We start from the raw sequence: 21,447 nt of genomic DNA on the forward strand, positions 1-21,447 counted from the left end.
GGGTGCCATTGCCTTCTCCGAAAAAGGAAGCAATAGCTGTGTATTGCAAGTAATATTTTTAATGGGCAAATCTGGTCTTAAAACTGCTCTGAATTTTCTTGAAAGAGCCCTCCCCCCAGATCTTTTTTATCCCCCAAATATTGCCTTAAAGGCAAGCGTTGGGGTGGATAAGAGAAATTACATCAAGACACAACTTCTTTAGGGTGAACCCTGCGAGTTGTGGAAACAGAAGAAATAATTTCCCTTGGCAGGCTGTATTATTATCAGCACTAGCATCCTTGGCTAATTGGAATTCCAAAGGACAAAAATAACCACTTAAATAAAATAGGATTATGAATTGGAAATGATATGAATGAGATGTTCAGTCATTTTAATCTTGGTCATTATTTCAAGGTTGTATCTGAAGTTAGTTAGCATTCTTTCAAATGAATTTCTATACACATTATGAAGGGAGAGAATTCTAGATAGGAGTAAGGGACAAAGGAATCTTCCATCAATCCTTTTGCTTCTATTTGATCTCAAAAATTTGGGGGATGTATGGAGATACAGAGGGACAGAGAAAGGAAAAAAAAATCAAAATTTCCACTAATTTGGTTGGAAAGTTTATATAGGCAAAAGTCTTACTATAACCTCTTTGCCTGTAGGCTGAAATGAATTGCCATTGTTTGTGAAAGTCCTGTGAGACCCAGGTTTTATTCAACTAGCTGTCCATTTTCTGGGATCTCCAAAGGCCTGAAAGGGGACAGCACTGCCATAAATAACAAAGCAAACAAGCCCTGCCTGAACTGGCTCTATAAAGGGTTAAAAATGCTTTCCATTCTTTGCTGGTGATCACCAGTTTCTCTTTCTTGGACTGCACTGCACGTTTAGTTCAGGACTGCTGCAGGGGAACAGAAGGTCCACTAGGGAGGCCCTCAAGGAGTGAACATCAACATCTTTACCTAGCCCATTAAGAAGAGAAAGGTGTAATCATGGACAGGAGAGAAACAGATTTACTGTTTGTGGTAATGTGGTGATGATTCTCCTACTCCTAGTAAAAACAAGAGCATACAGAATATTAATAATGAACAAAAGGGCAAAAAGTTAGGGTTCCATGTGCCTAAAAGGCATCTTGTACCTCAATTATCAGTTAAACTCAGTTCCTTGTTTTGCCTCTCTGAAATACAGAATTATGCTAATTAAAGTGCTAATAAGAATGGTCATGACTTTCAACTGAGTGGACCTCAAATTAGAAACTATATAGTTCAGAAGTATTTGTTGACAGAATGGATGGATCAAAGATTCATTAATCTGTTAGATAAACAATTTCATTATGAAAGTTAAAAACTGAGAGTCTACATGATAATCAGGAAATATAAGTTCTGTATAGAGAGGGAAAAGATTATCTGAGGCTCAGGTTTGTCACATGTGAGGATGTCATAGCAATCTGAATGCATATCTAATCTGTAATTCTCTGCTGAATAGTCATCAGAGGGTGTGAGCTCTAGCCTCCACTTTTCTACTCATGAGAGATGTGAACCTACACAAGTCCTTAACCCTTATATAGAAGGAGTGAGTTGCTAAGTGTACTTTCAGATCACGTCCATCTTTAATTTTCTATGATTCTAGGACATAGATGCTAACTTCCATTGGCAGATATGTAAATGGTTATTAATCACAAACTCCTTCTACAAGACCCGTTCAGTTAAACAGTTCTAGAGTTAACATTTCCTGTAAACTTGAAATGGTTTATAATTTCAAAAGTGGGAGAGGCATAAAGTTGGTATATACTTGCTACATGCTACCAAGCAAAATTAAGATTTTGTAATTTAGAAATAAGTGGTAAAGATTCCGCCTGCCAATTCAGAAGATGCAAGAGATGCAGGTTCGATCCCTGGGTTCGGAAAATCCCCTGGAGCAGGAATATCCCATGAACAGAGGACTCTGGTAGGCTATGGTCCATAGGGTCACAAGTTGGACAAAACTCAGTGACTAAGCACAGACAACTTAGAAATAAATGAATTTTTTTTCCACTCCCAGAACTATCAGCAGTCACATACTTTAGGGGATGAGGAAAAGCAAAGAATGGATATATATGGAGAAAGGCTCGGAGTGAGGAGGTGGAAGAGGGCTTATTTCAGAATAAATGTTGTTTTCTATAAAATATTGCAAAGGTATTCCACAAATGCAATGATATTTAATTATGCTTTATAAGTGAACTCAGTTAGAGGGAATAAGGAAGTGGCTTGCTGATGAAGCAAATGATCATGAAGAACATTTTGGTACCACCTCTATTTTATTTTTGTAATTTTTTTAAATTTTACTTTATTTTACTTTACAATACTGTATTGGTTTTACCATACATCAACATGAATCTGCCACAGGTGTACACGTGTTCCCAATCCTGAACCCCCCTCCCACCTCCCTCCCCATACCATCCCTCTGGGTCATCCCAGTGCACCAGCCCCAAGCATCCTGTATCCTGCATCGAACTTAGACTGGCGATTCATTTCTTATATGATATTATACATGTTTCAATGCCATTCTCCCAAATCATCCTACCCTCTCCCTCTCCCACAGAGTCCAAAAGACTGTTGTATACATCTGTGTCTCTTTTGCTGTCTCGCATACAGGGTTATCGTTACCATCTTTCTAAATTCCATATATATGTGTTAGTATACTGTATTGGTATTTTTCTTTCTGGCTTACTTCACTCTGTATAACAGGCTCCATCTCTATTTTAGATGGCATGCCATCTCTATTTTAGATGATACAAAATCATCTCTCTCTCTCCTTTGTATCTCAAACTGCTATTGGAGACAATGTCATTCTTTGTCTATCATTTTAAACTGTCTTTGTTTTGTCATAATGAGAGCTATAAAATAGACCATGTTTTTCTTTCTGGCTTGGTTTCTAGAAAGCTTGAAGCTAAAGTTAATGCTCAATAATAATAACCATTCTTAATTTCAGTATCTGTAATAACTGTCTAAATTTTCCCCTCTAACTTTCAATCGTATTTTAACGGACTTTTGTTATGAATTATCTGAAATCATTGCAGGAAATAGATGAGGGATAAATAAATGAATGCATACAGAAAAAAAAAGGGAAAGAAGAAGGAAAGAAGGCAGGCCTGAAGGCCAACTGAAATGTAAAGAAGAAGAAGGTTAAATAACTAGCCCCAGGGTATTTAAATCCAGGATAATAACGTGGCAAAAATGAACCAAAGATGTCTATTTGGTTAGAATGCAATCGACATGTATCCATCTTCTGTCTGAAAGCGTGTTAGCCACTCAGCTGTGTCTGACTCTTTGTGACCCCATGGACTGAAGCCCGCCAGGCTCCTCTGTCCATGGGATTTCCCACGCAAGAATACTGGAGTGGGTTGCCATTTCCTTCTACAGGGGATCTTCTAGACCCAGGGATCAAACCCAGGTCTCCCGCATTGCAGGCAGATTTTTTATCATCTGAGCCACTAGGGAAGCCCTGTTCTATCTAAAGGGGGGAAACATTTCTGTATATGGAAAATAGAGTACATTTTAAAATCATGGTCTGAAAAAAATTATTAGAAATAAATCAGCTCTGAGTAACTAATTCCATAAAAGCACTGTTATTTTCAGGAAAAGGTGTAATTGTTAACTATTTAATAGATGAAGAACCCTGAGATCAATCTAGAATGTAAAATTCAATACCTTCAGTCATCACTGGGACTACACAGACCAACAGGAAAGTTTAAAGAAAAACAAGATAAAACATTTTTGAAAATGCGACATCTGGAAACTCTTTGAAGTTGTACAATTTTAACAGGTTCCTTAAAAAAAAAAAAAACAGTTTCTACATACATCAAAAATCCTTTTTATTTCAATTGGAACAGACTGAGAAGAAAAGGAGGTCTAAGGATAGCTAAGATTAAAGCAAAAACTAAATAACAATTTTGTTACTCAGACTGAGGTGTTGAATTCACTTTTGGAATAGAACATTGGGGAAAGGGGGAGGACAAATGTGGGGAAAGAAGAAAGACAATTTAAGGGGCTGCAGAAAAATGAATAACAAATAAGCTGTTTGACAAGATTGACAGATACCTGGGCCACCATTGAAACAGTAACCTCTGTTGAAAATTACAAGCATCCTTATCAACTGGGGGCTTCTCTGGTGGCTCAGATGGTAAAGCATCTGCCTACATTGCAGGAGACCCAGGTTCAGTCTCTGGGTTGGAAAGATCCCCTGTAGAAGGAAATGGGAACCCACTCCAGTATTCTTGCCTGCGGAATTCCACGGACAGAGGAGCCTGGCGGGTTACAGTCCATGGGGTCACAGAGAGTTGAACACGACTGAGTGACTAATCCTTATCAATCACACTCACAAATGTACTTCATCTTCTTAGATTCATGGAGGGCTATACATGGAAGCTATTACTTTAAACCTTTAAAAACCATTTTAAAGACATCTAAGCATTTTTAAAGAAAAGACAGAACACATAGCTGGTGAATAATATGTGACAGTAATTATCTTCTAACCTATTCCTGCAGGCAAGTTATTGTAGGAGACAGGAAGAATAGAAGAACAGCAGGCCCTGGCAAGGGCTGCAAAAGAAATTTGTAATTATTGATAAACTGGATGCTATAAGGCATGAGACTCTTGGAACAAGTCCAGAGGGAACAGTTCATAGTCCTGAAAACAAGATATGATCCTGGGGTCGGAAAACCGACCCCAGACTGCTTCTCAGCTGGCGTCTCAGAGTCACATGTTTTATGTATCTGGAGGAAAATCTATAGATAAGAATATTAGTTATTGATTACTGTTTCTTAGTTACTCAATGGTTATTGATCATTTTGTTCTTTGGCTTAAAGGCCACATGAGTTATAGCTTAACTCCCTGCATATTCTTTCATTCACGGCTGAAAGTATAATAAAGCTGGCTTGGATTCAGTTTCGGCACATTCACCTTGGAGCAGTGTTGGTCCCCTGACCCTCGCTTTTCACTGGAAACGTGTCTTGTTTCCCATTCTCTCGCTGTATTGCGCTTTCAGAAATCCTGCTTGTCAAGCTGGTCTTGACAAGTTATTCACAAATTTGATTTTTTTCTTTAAAACAGAGACTTTCAAATGCTATCAATGACTAACCAAAGTAACCCCACGGTAAATCTCTTTCTAAGGTAAGAGACCCTTTAAGGGGAAAAATAATCGCCTTCTGAGCTATCACTTCTATAAAATAATATCTTCGTTTATTGAGTTTGCTTCAATAGAGGCACATCTGTATACCACTATGGGCAAGAATGAAGTAGCCTGGCCTGGCTTTGTACATCTGAAATTGCAGCCATTAAAATGTACTGCAATTCAGAATGTTCAATTATTTTTATAGGTATCAGGTAATATATAGCCAACTCTCAATTATCTAGGCTAATGGAGAGGAACAGTGGCATGGCTAATTTAAAATAGCAAATAATCCAGAAATTATTTATGTAGATTTGGAAAGCCATTTTCCATCCAAAATTACTTTTGAGGTATGACTATTCAGGAAGCTTAGAAACTGATCTGACATTGGGAATCCTGAGAGTTGGGCAAACTTTATGGATTCTCAAGGCTTTAGCCTTCCTGCCTCTAGAAGTGGAGGCACTAAAAGATCTAGGTCTGTTTTGCTCAGTTAGAGAAGAGAGTTTAAGAACAGCCAGGGCAGGACGGGTCTTGGAGGATGACAGTAAAAACGTTTCTTGGCAAGTCCTCTATTTTCTCGTTTGGAAGTGTCTTAGTTCATTTAAGGGCTGAAGCTGTACTTACTGATGCCTTAATACACATATTCTAATGATTCTAAGTTAAAGTGCAAACTGTTAGTAGCCCAGTCATGTCTGACTCTTTGTGATCCCATGGACTGTAGCCCACCAGGCTCCTCTGTCCATGGGATTCTCCAAGCAAGAATAAAAGACTGGGTAGCCATTCTCTTCTCCAGGGGATGTTCCTGACCCAAGGATCGAGCCCAGATCTCCAGCATTATAGGCAGATTCTTTATCATCTGAGTTTTCTAATTCATGGTAAAATCCACAGCTTGAGAAACCAGCCAGATTAAGTGTACACTACTAAGAAAAAACTAGAAATAAAAGTAAATATTTTTATATATCATTATACATAAGGACTTAAAAATAATTAGAAGGAATTAAAAAAAATACAACCTGTTTTTCAGCAGGGATTAATGAATTGTCAAGCTGTTCTGGGAATTCTTTCCCATTCTGATTTTTTAAACATGGGCCTATGCTATTCCATTATCTCCTCCAGCTTTAGAGCTACACATAAAGAAGTTACTGACTTTAGATCCCTAGGATAAATAAATATCAACATCAAGAACTCACTGCTTACATAGGTTTATCTCATACTGCCAGTTCTGTCAACCCCAAGTAAGGCAGAATAGAATAAAATAAAATTGCCTCCTGGGCACTTAGAAGCCATGCCAGGTTCCATGGCGGTGAGCAGGTCTTCACATACATTTAAAGTTCAGGAAGAGCTTCATAGCTTTCTGGTCCCAAGACTTCTGCTCATTAGACTTGCCATAAAACATTGCATTCCCAGGGCCAGCACTGGCAGGAACTGGCCCAAGAGTTGAATGCCATTCATTTTTTAGAGCAACCTGATTTTACACCTGAGCTGTTCTATCTCCACAGAGTTCTCCTTCTAAGGACAACATCTTGCTTATCCTGTAACAGATTCCTATTCTGGGGTCTGATGAGTATCAGCATTTGGCTCTATATAACATTATTTTGCTAGTTCTGGCATATGCCATATGTACCACCCTAGAAAAATTACATTTTTGCCTGTAGGGTTTCCTTCAATAAAAACAGGGCTAGAGAAATGTGGAGATGATGCTTGTAAATAGATTTCTTAAAAAACATAAAAGCTATAGCTTTCTAAAAAACTAAGAATGTGTCTGACCAAAGTTTCAGCTGCTCACATTTTTATAAGCAATATATTTTAGTAAAAATTTATAAAAATGCTATTGTTTTCCCCCCTCTAAAAAACATCCTAGCATATAATTTTTCTAAAACCTAGGGTAAAATATCATGATTTTATCTAGAAAGATGCCCTTTATCTCCCCCCCTTTTTGTGCTGTCAAAGAATCTCAGCTTACAGATGAAAGATATATAAATTATATATCATTGTCCTGGTTTGTGAGAATTGTGAGATGGTATGAATTGCTCCTTTTTATTTCACTGATAAGAAAAAAACAAGAATCAAGATAGAAGACTGTTCAGGTCTTTTAAGTAATTTTTTTTTTCCTTTCAAACTGTGGAACAGAGGTTTATAAAATGAGAACATAATTAGACTTGCTGTGGACCACAATGAATGGGCTCAACCTCAGTTTACTGAGTTCAAATACTCAGCAATAATTTATTTCATATTACTGTGAACTAGTACAGTGAAATGTGTTTGAATGGGGACTATGGTAGAAGCTGGGTCAAAACAACATAGAAATTAATCCAAAAGATGTGGAATTACTTCCAATTCTATGTTATTATGAATGAGTGAAAAGAAAAACTAACAAAAAACTCTCGTAAAAAATTCAAAGAGAAACAGCAAAACTTAATAAGAAAATTATCTGAAAAGAGATAATATAATACAGTATTTCTAAGATTAACCAACTGCCCTGCCTCCTCTGTGAGGCCTTCTTGGAATATTTCCAACTGCAGCAATCTTGTCCTTCCCTGAGGTCTTATTACCATAAAGGCTCCCTCCGCTCTTTTTTTTTTTTTTTTTTTTTGCACTAACAATATGAACACATGATCTGATAATGAATTGAGATTATTTTGGAAAATCTAGTATATACCAAAATATATAGGAACAACATTTTAGTACCTGTTTATTGTTTTGTATAATTGATTTTGGTAAGTCTGATTCCCCAAGGAAATGGACTATGCTTTCTACTTTTATACTTCCCACAAATGCTAAGCTCATAATATTTTCTCAATAAATACTACTGATTGAATATCTTCATGGCCTAATGGGTTATTTTATATGGTGAGTATGATCACTCGGAAGTTCAATGATCTGAAACCTTTCCAGAATAAGTCCCTTCTCTGTTTTGCTACATAAGGGCAACAGTTAGATTTAAACTGGTATCATGTTTAAAGGCTACTTTGCCCAGAGACAAGTTCTGTGCCCAAACTAGATTTAATAAACGTTGCTTTTCTATCATTACCCAGTATTCTAAGGCCCTTTAAAGGGAAGTATAAGCTCTATAAATTATAAACTCTGCTGGGTAGGAGCTATCTGCATTTGGAAAACAAATGCATGGTTTTCTGTTTGTTAATTCATAATACAATGACTTCAGATATATTAACTGAAGACAGGTGAGGATAGGGGTGGGCTGGTAGTAGGTACAATTAGAGACAGCACATACACGCAGGTTTGATGGCACATCTCTGCTTTACAGAATTCCTAACAATGCTAATTAGGAAGGTCTATTAATTTTATCCATTCTCTATGCTAGATATGTAATCTCATTAGTCTTGATAAAGGTCAAGAAACTGAAAGTAAATCAGTACATACAGTAGTATCTTCAATTTCCTTCATTTATAATTAAGGGTCTCCATTACTGCATTTTAAACTCTCATTTTGTCAGTTCTAAATCTGTGCAAGGAATGAGGAATGAGCAGTTCCTTAAAAAAGCAAAGTATTTAGATTCACAGTAATGCTGTCTCTAAGGGGAAGTGTGCAGGATACTGGGAATAAGGACTGAACAGATGAAAAGGACAACGGGAATAAAGATTTAAAGACAAAGCTATGTGACTTTTCTTTGTACATCAGTACATCGTTAACTTCTAATTTTGAATGTTAAAAGATAAAGGAGGGTATAGGAAATCACTTGGTGGCAGTGACCATTTGGGATAGGGATAGGAAGGTGTTAACAGCAGATAACTGGCTAGATTGGAGTTCTGGGATGGAGAGGTGATAGTAAGTGGGACACTTTGCCATTTAGGGGTTGGAAAACACAATTACAATATATAATCCTCTTTACCAGAGTCCGTCTGGAAATGCAGGAGCAGAAGACACAGAAGATGCAGGTTCAATCCCTGGGTCACAAAGATTCCCTGGAGTAGGAAATGGCAATGCACTCCAGTATTCTTGCCTAGAGAATCCCATGGAAAGAGGCACCTGGCAGGCTACAGTCCAAAGGGCGGAGTGAGTCGGACATGACTAAAGCAAATTAGCACACACGCACATACACTCTTTTGGAGAAGTAGTGGCATCTGTGTCCTGACTTCCTTGGTGGCTCAGATGGTGAAGAGTCTAGCTGCAGTGCAGGTGACCCGGCTGCAATCCCTGGGTCAGGAAGATCCCCTGGAGAAGGAAATGGCAACCCAACTCCAGCATTCTTGCCTGGAGAATCCCATGGACAGAGGAACCTAGGGGGCTACAGTTCATGGAGTCGCGAAAAGTAGGACATAACTGAGTGAGTTTCACTTATGGTCTGACTTCATAAAAAGTTGCCATAATATTAGTCATCTCTGAGTCTCAAGCTAAAGGTTGTCTTTTGTAATGTGAAGTAAAATGCTTTTATCTGAATTCCCATTCTCCAACACTGCTTACTTGGAAGGATGAAGACTCCCTGGAAGACAAACTCTTTGTTTTAACTGTCATGTATATAAAATGATCTCTTGTGAAACAGCCACCATTTTAGAAAGCTTTCAGAATCAGATATGATTAGCTCCTATAAGGAGGTTCCATAATCAGCATCTCATCAGGCATAAAAGTTACACTAAGATAGAAGACCATTTTATTAAGTACCAGAATAATATATCTTTGAAAAGTAAGTACTACTTCAATTTTTTAATTTTTTTTTAATTTTTACTTTTCTAACAACTCTAGGAACATAATATTAATATAAAGATTTTTAAAAATATTTTAATCACATTTTATAGAATACCTGTATGTATTATGTGATATTAGAGGACAGATTTCATGCATGTCTCATTCATTCAGTTCACAAATATTCACTCTGTGTGTGTGCTCCGTCACTCAGACGTGTCCAACCCTTTGCAAACCTATGGACTATAGCCCGCCAGGATCCTCTGTCCACGGGATCGTCCAGGCAAGAACACTGGAGTGGGTTGCCGTTTCCTCCTCCAAAGGATCTTCCCGACCCAGGGATTGAACCTGCGTCTCCTGCATTGGCAGGTGGATTCTTTACCACTGTGCCACCTGGGTATACTATTTATAAGTATTGTGAAGATAACAAAGATAGGTTCCTATTCTGGGTAAAATATTTAGATCTATAAATAGAATTTAGTCTCCTTGAAAGTAGGGGTTTTTGATCTGCTTTCTTCATTACTGTATCTCTAACATGTAGAATAAAGGCTAGCATGCTACCTTTTCCTTTTAAAGGTCCAGAAAGTCAATATTTAAGTTTTGCTTGGCCACATATGGTCTCTACTGCTTCTTATTTGTTTTTACGGCCCTTCGAAAATGGGTCATAAAATGTAAAAGTGTAAAAAACAGCCTTAACTCACTTTAGTCCTGCATGTTGGGTTTGTGCCACTAACTGTAGTTCACAAAAAGTTGGGCATGACTGAGTGACTGAACTGAACTGAACTATCTAGATCACTGCCCAGTATTATGAAGAGCACACTAAGAACTTGTTTAAAAATGAGTGAATGTACTCAATGGAAGACTGTATAAGCTACAGAGAAATAACAAAGATGGCATGGTTGATCTCCTCCAAGAGCTAATGGATAAGGAAAGGAGGATAGACATATATATAGAACTAATGATATGGTGAGAAGATTCAGAAGAGAAAACTTGGAATGAACAAGGCATATGACATTTGAGCTGTTTTTGGACAGGACTTCTAATGAAAAAGAGTTCAAATAAGTTCAGTTCTGATGACTTGAATTAGGGAAGCAATTTTGTAACTCATGAATGAATATGTGTAGTTATTTCTGTACCTTTGAGAATGTATAAACCAAGAATTACGGCACATGCTGAGGTCACAACTGTATTTTCTCCTAGTTCACCATATACCAAAAAAAAAAAAAAAAAACGTTGGGTATCTAGAAACATAATGCTGAAATCTTTTCTTTGGATGACTATGAATTCAGTGGTCTATGCCACTGCTATGAGAGAAACAAAGCATCATAGCCAAGACAAATCTTGCCAGGCTGTCTATTAACTATAATCAAAGCCATGCAGTCTATAAAAAAGAGAGACAATTAGCAAATACACAGAGCCACAACTCAACAACCCATTTAGAGTCTGAAAAATAAGAAGGACACTGACAGACCAGAGACCTTGTTAGTGAAACTGCACATCAGTATTTATATACAAATTATTTGATGTTTTCAATTTGTTAGTACATGTGTGGAGTTGGCTTTAAACTGCTGTTCACTTAGGGTATAACAGATGCCCAAGATTTTTTAAAGCCCACAACCTCCTGAAAAGATAATGTTCTAGGATTGATGCATTAAAAACAAAACAAAACAAAAAGCCCTACCTCATTTGCTGCATTATGCTTCAGTGATCACTATGGCAGAATTGACCTTTCTTTGTTAAGCACTGCATATGTTCATTCTTAACGTGGCATCCACATGATTCAGAAGGCGGTAAGGCTATTGGCTCCATTATCGCACACTCCAGGATGCTCATTTACACAAAGGAAGTCATTCAATTCTTATTTTCCTCTCAATCCAGGGCTCATCTATACTATCTAGGATGCTTGCAGTCCTACACAAATGGTTCCTTGCATCCAGCTGTCATTGCTAACGCTGCTTCTGAGTCTTGAGTATTTTTTCCCTAAATTACATGATGATAGATGCCCTTTCCCTGGTTACTTCTCCCTGTTGAAAGTTACCACTGTCAGCAACATGGCCTAGTATTACTAGTGTCATACCCCGAAATGATGATGATTTCAAAGCAAACATGACACAGAAAAGAAAAAGCAGCATCAGCCACAGAAGAGGAGGCCTGTTCTGCAGTGTAGGCATCACAACCTGTTTAATCGCAAACATATATAGGATTTTTAAAGACACAAGTGTACATTGGTGTTTGTACTGATAATGTTGACCATTTTGTACTCGATCCTCTTGATTTCCAATTAGGAAAAGACACTGTATGAAAAGAGTTTCCTGGCATTTGATCAAATGAACCATAATCCTGACCTATCCTCATTACAGCCACCGGATACATTTTATACTCTGTGTGATAGGCTCCACACAGGGTCTCACTGATAAGATGGCGTGTTATGTCGACCTCACAAACAAAGACGAAATCACAGTGATCCTTGAGACTAACCAAATTGCCCAAATGGCATCCTGTTATTTCACTGGGACCTATCTTCTCAAAGCTGAGAAACCACCAGATTCCTGACCTCCAGCTACGTGACCATCACTTCAGAGAATTTTTCATTGGTGGGGTATAAGGAGGACTCTGTCAGAAAGGGAGGACAGTGGTTCTCCTTAAGGGCCAGTCACCCTCTCTTTTCCCTATAGTAAATTTCCTTTTTCTCGCCTGACTGCCCAGCTCGCTCTCTTTCTCTCTGCACTCGCCTTACAATGTCAGTGCATCTATTAGCCATGTGCTCCTGGAGACCCACGTAACAATTTGGTTTAGGTTGTAAGAAAGACAGTGGCAGTCACACACTCATCCTTTGGGAACACTAATCCTTGAAAAACTTCAAATTAGTACTTTTTCTATTATCAAATCTTTCTGGGTTTCAACAGAAAAACAATGAATTTGGATTTCTCCTCTCTATTTTACCTGGCATCACATCCGACACAGAAAGTGACCAAGTAATAGTCAATTAGGTTGACTGGTGTCATTGTGCACATGAAAAAAACAGGAAGTGCAGAACCTGCTTCACAAAGGCAGCTCCAGTGAGCAACGACTTATTTATCGTGGATATTCACATGGATGCTAGAAAACGGATCCAAGACACTTGCCTGGCAGCTGACTTACACGAAAAGGCCATTTGAAAGCCAATGAAAACAATATAGTTTCCCTTGACTCTTACACCAAAAGACTTGTAAGGTAGCAGAATGTAAAATAATCTATTTACACAACATATACTTTCAAAACATCACTGGAATGAGATGGGCAACAATTGGGCAGGGCAGGCTGACACTGCGACAGGCTATGTACTCTACATTTCATCAGATAAGGAGCAAGAAAATTTAAGAAATGAAAAAACAAAAACTAGGAAAGGAAACATCTGGAAAGGACAACACAGGATTGCTCACACTCCAATAAAAATCTCTATTCTGGCTTAGCTGCATTATGAAGTACTGTGGTGAACCTCAGACAATTTAACAGATAACTGCCAGAGATATTATCATAAACATATCCCCCATTTTATAAGAATTTGAGTATAAAATAGTTAGTAATGAAAGCAGGCTGAACATAATAGAAATATTTTTTTTTGATGGTTCAAAAAGTACTTTGGGGCATTGAAGTGCCTCAGAGTCATCGTTACGTACATCAGTCATCACTACTCAGCAGTTGGACAAATGTGCTGGGTAACAGAGTTCTGCAGTTTAATACGTGGGTACCTAACATAGCTGACTGTATTTATTTTGAAACGGAAAAATGTTGAAGTAACTTGAATGCATATAATTAGACCCATGAGATTTTAGCCTGTTTTTCCATAAAAATAAGTGCTAATGAATGATTATTTCACTCCTCTTTCCTTTGTGATTTTTTTTTTTTTTATTCTTGCCATTGGGTTTCTCTGAATTTTCTCTCTGGTCTTTATTTGCTCCTTCCTTCCTTTTAACCATTCTTTTAACCTTGTCTTCCAAGTTCTTTTTTGACCTCATGAGCATTCTACCCAGGGCTTCTTTTCCCCATTTGGGGAACTTCCTTTCTCCAGAGACTTCTTGTACCATTGTCTTTACCATTAAAGTAAAGGGGATGACAGGAAGAGAGCTTAAAGAAAAAGGCTTGTCAGTGTGGAAGTTCTCTACAAAACTAAAAACAGAACTACCATATGATCCAGCAATCCAACTCCTGGGCATATATCTGGAAAAGAGAAACACTAATTTGAAAAAACACATGAACTCCAACGTTCACAGCAGCACTATTTACAATAGCCAGACATGGAAGCAACCTAAATATCTATCAACAGATAAATGGATAAGGAAAATGTGGTGTATTTCTCAGCCATAAAAGAATGAAATAATGCTATTTCCAGCAACATGGATGGACCTAAGTGAATACTGTCAGAGAAAGACAAATATCATATGATATCACTTGAATGTAGTATCTTATAAAATCTTATAAAATGATACAAATAAACTTATTTGCAAAACAGAAACAGATTTACAGACATAGAAAACAAATTTATGGCCACTAAAGTGACAAGGGGTGCATCGAATTATGAGTTTGAGATTAACAGATACACACCACTATATATAAAATGGAGACAGGGTCCTACCATATAGCACATGAAACTACATTCAATATCTTATAATAATCTATAATGGAAAATGACCTGAAAAATAATACATATATATTCATCCACTGAATCACTTTGCTATACACATTTCAAATAAACTAAACTGCAATAAAAAGGAAAGAAAGGAAAAGGAAAAAGATTTGTGGTTTATCTCCACTGGAAAGACTGAACTGAGAAGAGAGCTGAGTTCTAGTCCTCAATGTCGTGAATGCACTGTGTGATCTGAAGTAAAGTACTTCACCCTCTCTGGGCATGGTTTTCCTCCTCTGAGAAATGAGAGATTTGGACTAGGTGATCTCTAAGGGTACTTTCAGCTCTATAATTCCCCATCTACAATTCTGTCAGCAATCAGAGAGTGTGACCATTAGGCTGTTAAAATACATGTAGACTTTGCCCGGATACTCCAGTCTGGGAGTAAATCTACTTGTAATGTGTCAACTCACTGTGGATTCCTTCAACTGCATGCCCTCTGGAGTGTTTCTACCCAGTGTATAATTTATTGAGGAAAGGAACCGTCTCATCCCTTTCAGTGTCCCCAGCATTTAGAACAGTGTAGAGTACTTAGTCGCAGTTAATAAAATGGTCCTTCTACTTTGTGCTTTCTCATTTCATAGCACTGTATGTCCATAAATGCTTATATTATAGAAGTTTATCACATTTAACTTAAACTATTCAATGTCTATAGCTTCTGCCTACTTAATCACCAATAACATCCTGGTTTGGGAATATAACATTTTCCTATAAAATGGTAGCACTAATGGGAACAACACGATTTTCAGGAAGAGCCTGGACTGACTCATAAGGGAATCAATGTTCACCTCCTACATAATTCACTAAAGCTTATGGCTAGGACTATGCACTGGTGTATACTCCTTGTGTTCCTAGAATTCACATTCCTATGTGAAATTGTGACTTTCAGAGTAAAAGGCTTAAATTGAAAAGCCATGACTTTTGGAAATACATTTGAAAAAGCAGTTACAGAAAAAAGAAAAAGCTTTAATAACACAATTCTGTTGCTGAGATTCCAGACAGGAGCTAAAGTGGCATAATAAAAATTACTGTCACAACTTACACTTACATCAATAATGGATTTTAGTGAGGGGACTCTATTAAAAGAAGTTCTCAGAGTCATACACAGATCTTGTAAAAATAGGAAAAGAAAATCTGTAGAGCAGTCATAAATGTCAAATTAAAACACTAGTATCTGTTTGGACCACTTTGTATAAAAAGTATGCTTTCTTTGCATCTTAAATTTTACATTTATAACATTTAATGATGATTAATTGTAAAGGACACATGTAAGATTATAATGTCGCTAAATGATTCATTTGTAATTCATGTGAAACAACATAATTAGTTCTCCAAGGGTTCAGCAATATATTATTCTATTAAACAGAATACTTGAAAGTGCCACTTGAGTTTTAAATGCAATATGAAGCCTTTATTTTAAGCATGGCTTCCTCTGTGTAATATTCTCATAATTATTTTCCAGCAACAAAAAATATTAGGTTGATTATTTTTATTCTAGCTGTTAGCCCCTCATACTGTGAAGAAAGCAACTTCATGAATTCATTTATTTCAATACAAGACTGACATATTTGGGCAGCTATGCTTAAAATAAGAAAAAGAAGAAAAGATCTGTGTTCAAAGATCTTAAAAGTGGTGAAAAGTTGAACTAAAATAATTCTTTTAAAGGCCCACATTTATTAAAAGTCAAAAAATATTTATACCACCCTAAAAGAAACCCCTTTCTATCACAACCATATATAAATAGGTATACAGGAACATCGCTCAGTCATGTCCAACTCTTTGCGGCCCCATGGACTGTAGCCTACCAGGCTCCTCTGTCCATGGGATTTTCCAGGCAATAGTACTGGAGTGGATTGCCATTTCCTTCTCCAGCGGATCTTCCTGACCCAGGGATCGAACCCGGGTCTCCCGCATTGTAGACAGACGCTTTACCGTCTGAACCACCAGGGAAGTCCATAAATAGGTATAGGCCAGCTTTAAATATAAATTTTGATATATGGAAATAAGCTATCTTGTAATACATAGCAACATTTTCCTACATATTAAGAAGAAAAACAAGTTATCTTTTTCACTTTGATATGTCTCTACCTATAAGACAAACTCCTTAACATAAACTTTCCTTTTAAGAATAATATCAGTATACGTTGATATCAACTGTTAGGGATGAGTTAATGCCAGTCATACAGCTTACACATCTCATAAAAGTTCTGCTGTTTCTTGTAACTACTGTCTGCTAATTATCTCTCAAAACTCTAAAACATGAAAAATATATGGTGCTTTTGAAAAGAAGCTGGATGAGGTCATTCAATGTCTTTTCCTTCTAAACTTCCAGGTAATTGGGTTTTCAGCTACTGTTCTCAGTTTATTTGAAAACTTGCAACCCCGAAGAAGAGTATTCATCTTTGTACAGTGGCCTGTCAATGTATCTTGCTCTACAGAAGGAGAACACAAATTATCAGGCATGAAGCCATAGGGAAGCAGTTGTTAAGTACTGCCAAAAGGACTAATGAGACTTTTATTCCTGATGTTGGATTTGAGAAGGGGGCTCAGAGGGAAAGTGTGTGCTAAATTAGCTTCGGACAACAGCAACCTGCTCCATTTCCTGTGCATTAGTTTTTTTTTTTTTTTTCCTTTATCAGGGAGTGGAAAATAGAAGATTGGAATAAAAACCAAAGGAAAGGAAGGAATACAAGAGTGGATACTAGAAGACCCAGCACATGTGCAGGAATGCAGGGAGACAACTGAGGACCCCATGTTCCAGGATCCATAGAGGGCACCTACAAAGACTCACTCACCTCCATCACCAAAGGAACAATGCAGGTCATTTAAAGTCACGTGGAGTGTATTATGCTAAGTGAAAAAAGTCAGACAGAAAAAAAAAAAAACAAATAGTGCATGATATCACTTACATGTGGAATCGAAAAAAAAATACAACAAGCCAGGAAAGATAACAAATATAGAGAAAAAAACTAGTGGTTACCAGCTGGGAGAGGGAAGGGAAGAAGGGCAATTTAGGGGCAGGGGAGTAAGAGGTACAAACTATTAGGTATAAAATAAGCTATATATTAAGAAGAGGTGGCCAGAATACACAGGAGAGTTACACAAAAAAGATCTTCACAACCCAGATAATCACAATGGTGTGATCACTCACCAAGAGCCAGACATCCTGGAATGTGAAGTCAAGGGGGCCTTAGGAAGCATCACTATGAACAAAGCTAGTGGAGGTGATGGAATTCCAGTTGAGCTATTTCAAATCCTGAAAGATGATGCTGTGAAAGTGCTGCACTCAATAGGCCAGCAAATTTGAAAAACTCAGCAGTGGCCACCGGACTGGAAAAGGTTAGTTTTCATTCCAATCCCAAAGAAAGGTAATGCCAAGGAATGCTCAAACTACCGCACAATTGCACTCATCTCACACACTAGTAAACTAATGTTCAAATTCTCCAAGCCAGGCTTCAACAGTACGTGAACCGTGAACTTCTAGGCAGAAGAACCAGAGATCAAATTGCCAACATCTGTTGGATCATTGAAAAAGCAAGAGAGTTCCAGAAAAACATCTGCTTTATTGACTGTGCCAAAGCCTTTGACTGTGTGAATCACAACAAACTGTGGAAAATTATTCAAGAGATGGGATTAACCAGACCACCTGACCTCTCTCTTGAGAAATCTGTATGCAGGTCAGGAAGCAACAGTTAGAACTGGACATGGAACAACAGACTGGTTCCAAATCAGGAAAGGAGTACGTCAAGGCTGTATATTGTCACCCTGCTTATTTAACTAATGTGCAGAGGACATCATGAGAAACACTGGGCTGGATGAAGCAACAAGCTGGAATCAAGATTGCCGGGAGAAATGTCAATAACCTCAGATATGCAGATGACACCACCCTTATGGCAGAAAGTCAAGAGGAACTAAAGAGCCTCTTGATGAAAGTGAAAGAGGAGAGTGAAAAAGTTGGCTTACAGCTCAACATTCAGAAAACTAAGATCATGGCATCTGGTCCCATTACTTCATGGCAAGTAGATGGGGAAACAGTGACAGACTTTATTTTGGGGGGCTCCAAAATCACTGCACATGGTGATTGCAGCCATGAAATTAAAAGATACTTGCTCCTTGGAAGAAAACTTATAACCAACCTAGATAGCATATTAAAAAGCAGAGGCATTACTTTGCCAACAGATGTCCATCTAGTCAAAGCTATGGTTTTTCCAGTAGTCATGTATGGATGTGAGAGTTGGACTATAAAGAAAAAGAATTGGACTATAAAGCTGAGCACAGAAGAATTGATGCTTTTGAACTGTGGTGTTGGAGAAGACTCTTGAGAGTCCCTTGGACTGCAAGGAGATTTAACCAGTCCATCCTAAAGGGAATCAGTCCTGAATATACATTGGAAGGACTAATGTTGAAGCTGAAACTCTAATACTTTGGCCACCTGATGCAAAGAGCTGACTTATTTGAAAAGACCCTGATGCTGGGAAAGATTGAGGGCAGGAGAAAAAGGGGACAACAGAGGATGAGATGGCTGCATGGCATTACCGACTCAATGGACATGGGTTTGGGTAGACTCCGGATTTTGGTGATGGACAGGGAGGATTGGCGTGCTACGGTTTATGGGGTCACAAAGAGTCAGACACAACTGGGCGACTGAACTGAACTGAACTGAACAGAAGCCGAAGAGATTCAGAAGAGGTCTCAGGAATACACAGAAGAGCTACACGAGAAAAGCTTAAATGACTTGGATAACTACAATGAACTGAACTGAACTGAAACAGAAAGAGAACTCCTTGATCTCTCCATGTAATTTAAACCAATATGAGAACATGCTCCTTTCTTCCCTTGGATCCACCTTCTTATATATTTGTCAAATTCGCTGACCCAAACAACACTCTGGACCAGTGACTGGCTTCCTCCTTACTTGCAAACAGATACCAGCTAGGTATTCTCCAGACACTACCTTCTGGTCTCCCAGATTTGTGACCTTACCCCTAGCCTTTAGCATGTACCTCACTCTATGGGTCAATCCTCAGGGATTCTCTGGGGGCTCCTTGACCCACTTTGATCCCATGACAATCTCAGTTATAAGACAGACACCATGCTTCACCATTTCTAAAATGTACATTTTTTCCCCATAACATCTCTGAGATGTTGTTCAGTTGCTAAGTCATATCCAACCCTTGGTGACCCCGTGAACTGCAGCATGCCAGGCTCCCCTCTCCTTCACTATCTCCCGGAGTTTGTGCAAATTCATGTCCATTGAGTCAAAGACACTATCAAACCATCTCATCCTCTGCTGCCCTCTTCTCTGAGATGTGGAACATCTAATAACCAATGGTGTGCTGTGGTTTAATTAGCAGCATTTCTTGCCTTCTTAATGGTACATAAGGTCATTTATATCTGACTCTTATTATCATCTTAAGTTCAATGATACACGAGTAAACATCTAGTACCTTGATGTGATTGCTCGATAGACTCTGGGCATGATGCTTCTAGGTTGCACTGTCCTCTACTGAGATAACTCAGAGTGCTCTTCTAAAGAGTCACCTTATATATAGGCCTCAATGCTTGATATCATATGATCCAAATCACAGTAGATTAGATTAAGTGTCAAAGAAAAATATCCATGAGCTATCAGGAGAGCTCTTTCCAGCAGGGATCTCTGCTCTGAACCAAATCAACCAAACCTTTTTGGGGGGAATTTAATGAGACATATGCAGAAAGGGATACACATGGTAGGCAGCAGCAGAAGCTAAGAAAGATATTAAGCAAAGGCGATGTGGTGGTAGAAGCCATACATAAGCAGATCCCTTGATGGCTCAGACGGCAAAGAATCTGCCTGCAATGAAGGAGACCACAGTTCGATTCCTGACGAAGGGCATGGCAATCCACTCCACTATTCTTGCCTGGAGAATCCCATGGACAGAGGAGCCTGGCAGGCTACAGTTCATGGAATCACAAAGAGTCAGACACAACTGAGTGACTAACACTTTCACATCTTTTGATGTAAAAGGAGAAAAGAGTACCTCCATTGTTAGTGAGTTCAAAGAAGAATGAGAGAGAAAACACAAATGGAGAAGTCAGGTCACCACAAGAGCAAATCATGAGAGTGGACAAGTTAGTAAGCACAAGTGGAAGAAAGACTCCCAGCAGAGTGGTCAGTGCGGTATCCCAGTGCGGCCGTCAGCCCACCAGAGCCTCTGTTGTAACTGGGACACTGCAGTTTTCATGAGGTATGGCTGGGCAACCAGTGTTATTTTTTGCCCCAGGTTTCCTTAACACTCTGCCATGGCTCTGTTCCCTGCAATTGAAAAAAGCCCTTGACATACTATTGAACAACTGCAAGAAAGCAACAGGTAAAGTACAGAAAGAATGTGGTAGGGATTGTACTAAGAGTTATAAAGTGGTTGAGCCACAAAAAGGAAGAGGAGGTTAGCAGAGAGGAGCTCAAAAACTTGCCATGGGAGAGGGGCAGGACAGAGGCAGAGGGCCAACTCTATTCTCTCTCTTTATTTTCTGAAGGGGTATTAGTATATATGTCAGTTTCTTCTCATTGATAGTATCTTATTGGGTCCTGGCCAAATCCTAAAGTTTGACTTTCATTTTGCACTCGGAGCAATAATGCTCACCTCCCTCCCTTCCTCAAATCACCTGGACTAATCAAACTCGGGCTTCTTTTCTGCCCACAGATCTAACAATATTCCCAGGATGATTTGAATGAATTCGGTTGGGCCAATATTTATTAGGGCATTGTTTTCCTGTCCAGAAAACCTTCAAGGGGCCCAACCTGATTGAGCACTGAAAGAAACTCCAACTCAGGATTGTATTTTTCTCTTTATTTTGCAATGTTTTCATTGGAACACAGTGTTGTTTTTAAAATTTCATTTAGGAAATATAAAACTGTGAGAATTATTTTCTCGCTAAGAGAAAACTATCAATTAAAAGCTTTGCCTAATTCAGAGTCACAAGGAACAATGGAACTGTACTACGCAATATCCATGGAATGTATCAGCTTGCA

General features: G+C 38.4%; 1 protein-coding gene across 1 annotated transcript in view; it reads right to left on the bottom strand.

Moving 5' to 3' along the window:
* Window positions 1–21,447, bottom strand: part of DIAPH2 (diaphanous related formin 2) — a 968,993-nt gene that overhangs the window by 93,269 nt on the left and 854,277 nt on the right. The window lies entirely within an intron of this gene.

The sequence above is a fragment of the Ovis canadensis genome, chromosome X (genome assembly GCF_042477335.2).
Source record: "Ovis canadensis isolate MfBH-ARS-UI-01 breed Bighorn chromosome X, ARS-UI_OviCan_v2, whole genome shotgun sequence".
NCBI lineage: Eukaryota > Metazoa > Chordata > Mammalia > Artiodactyla > Bovidae > Ovis > Ovis canadensis.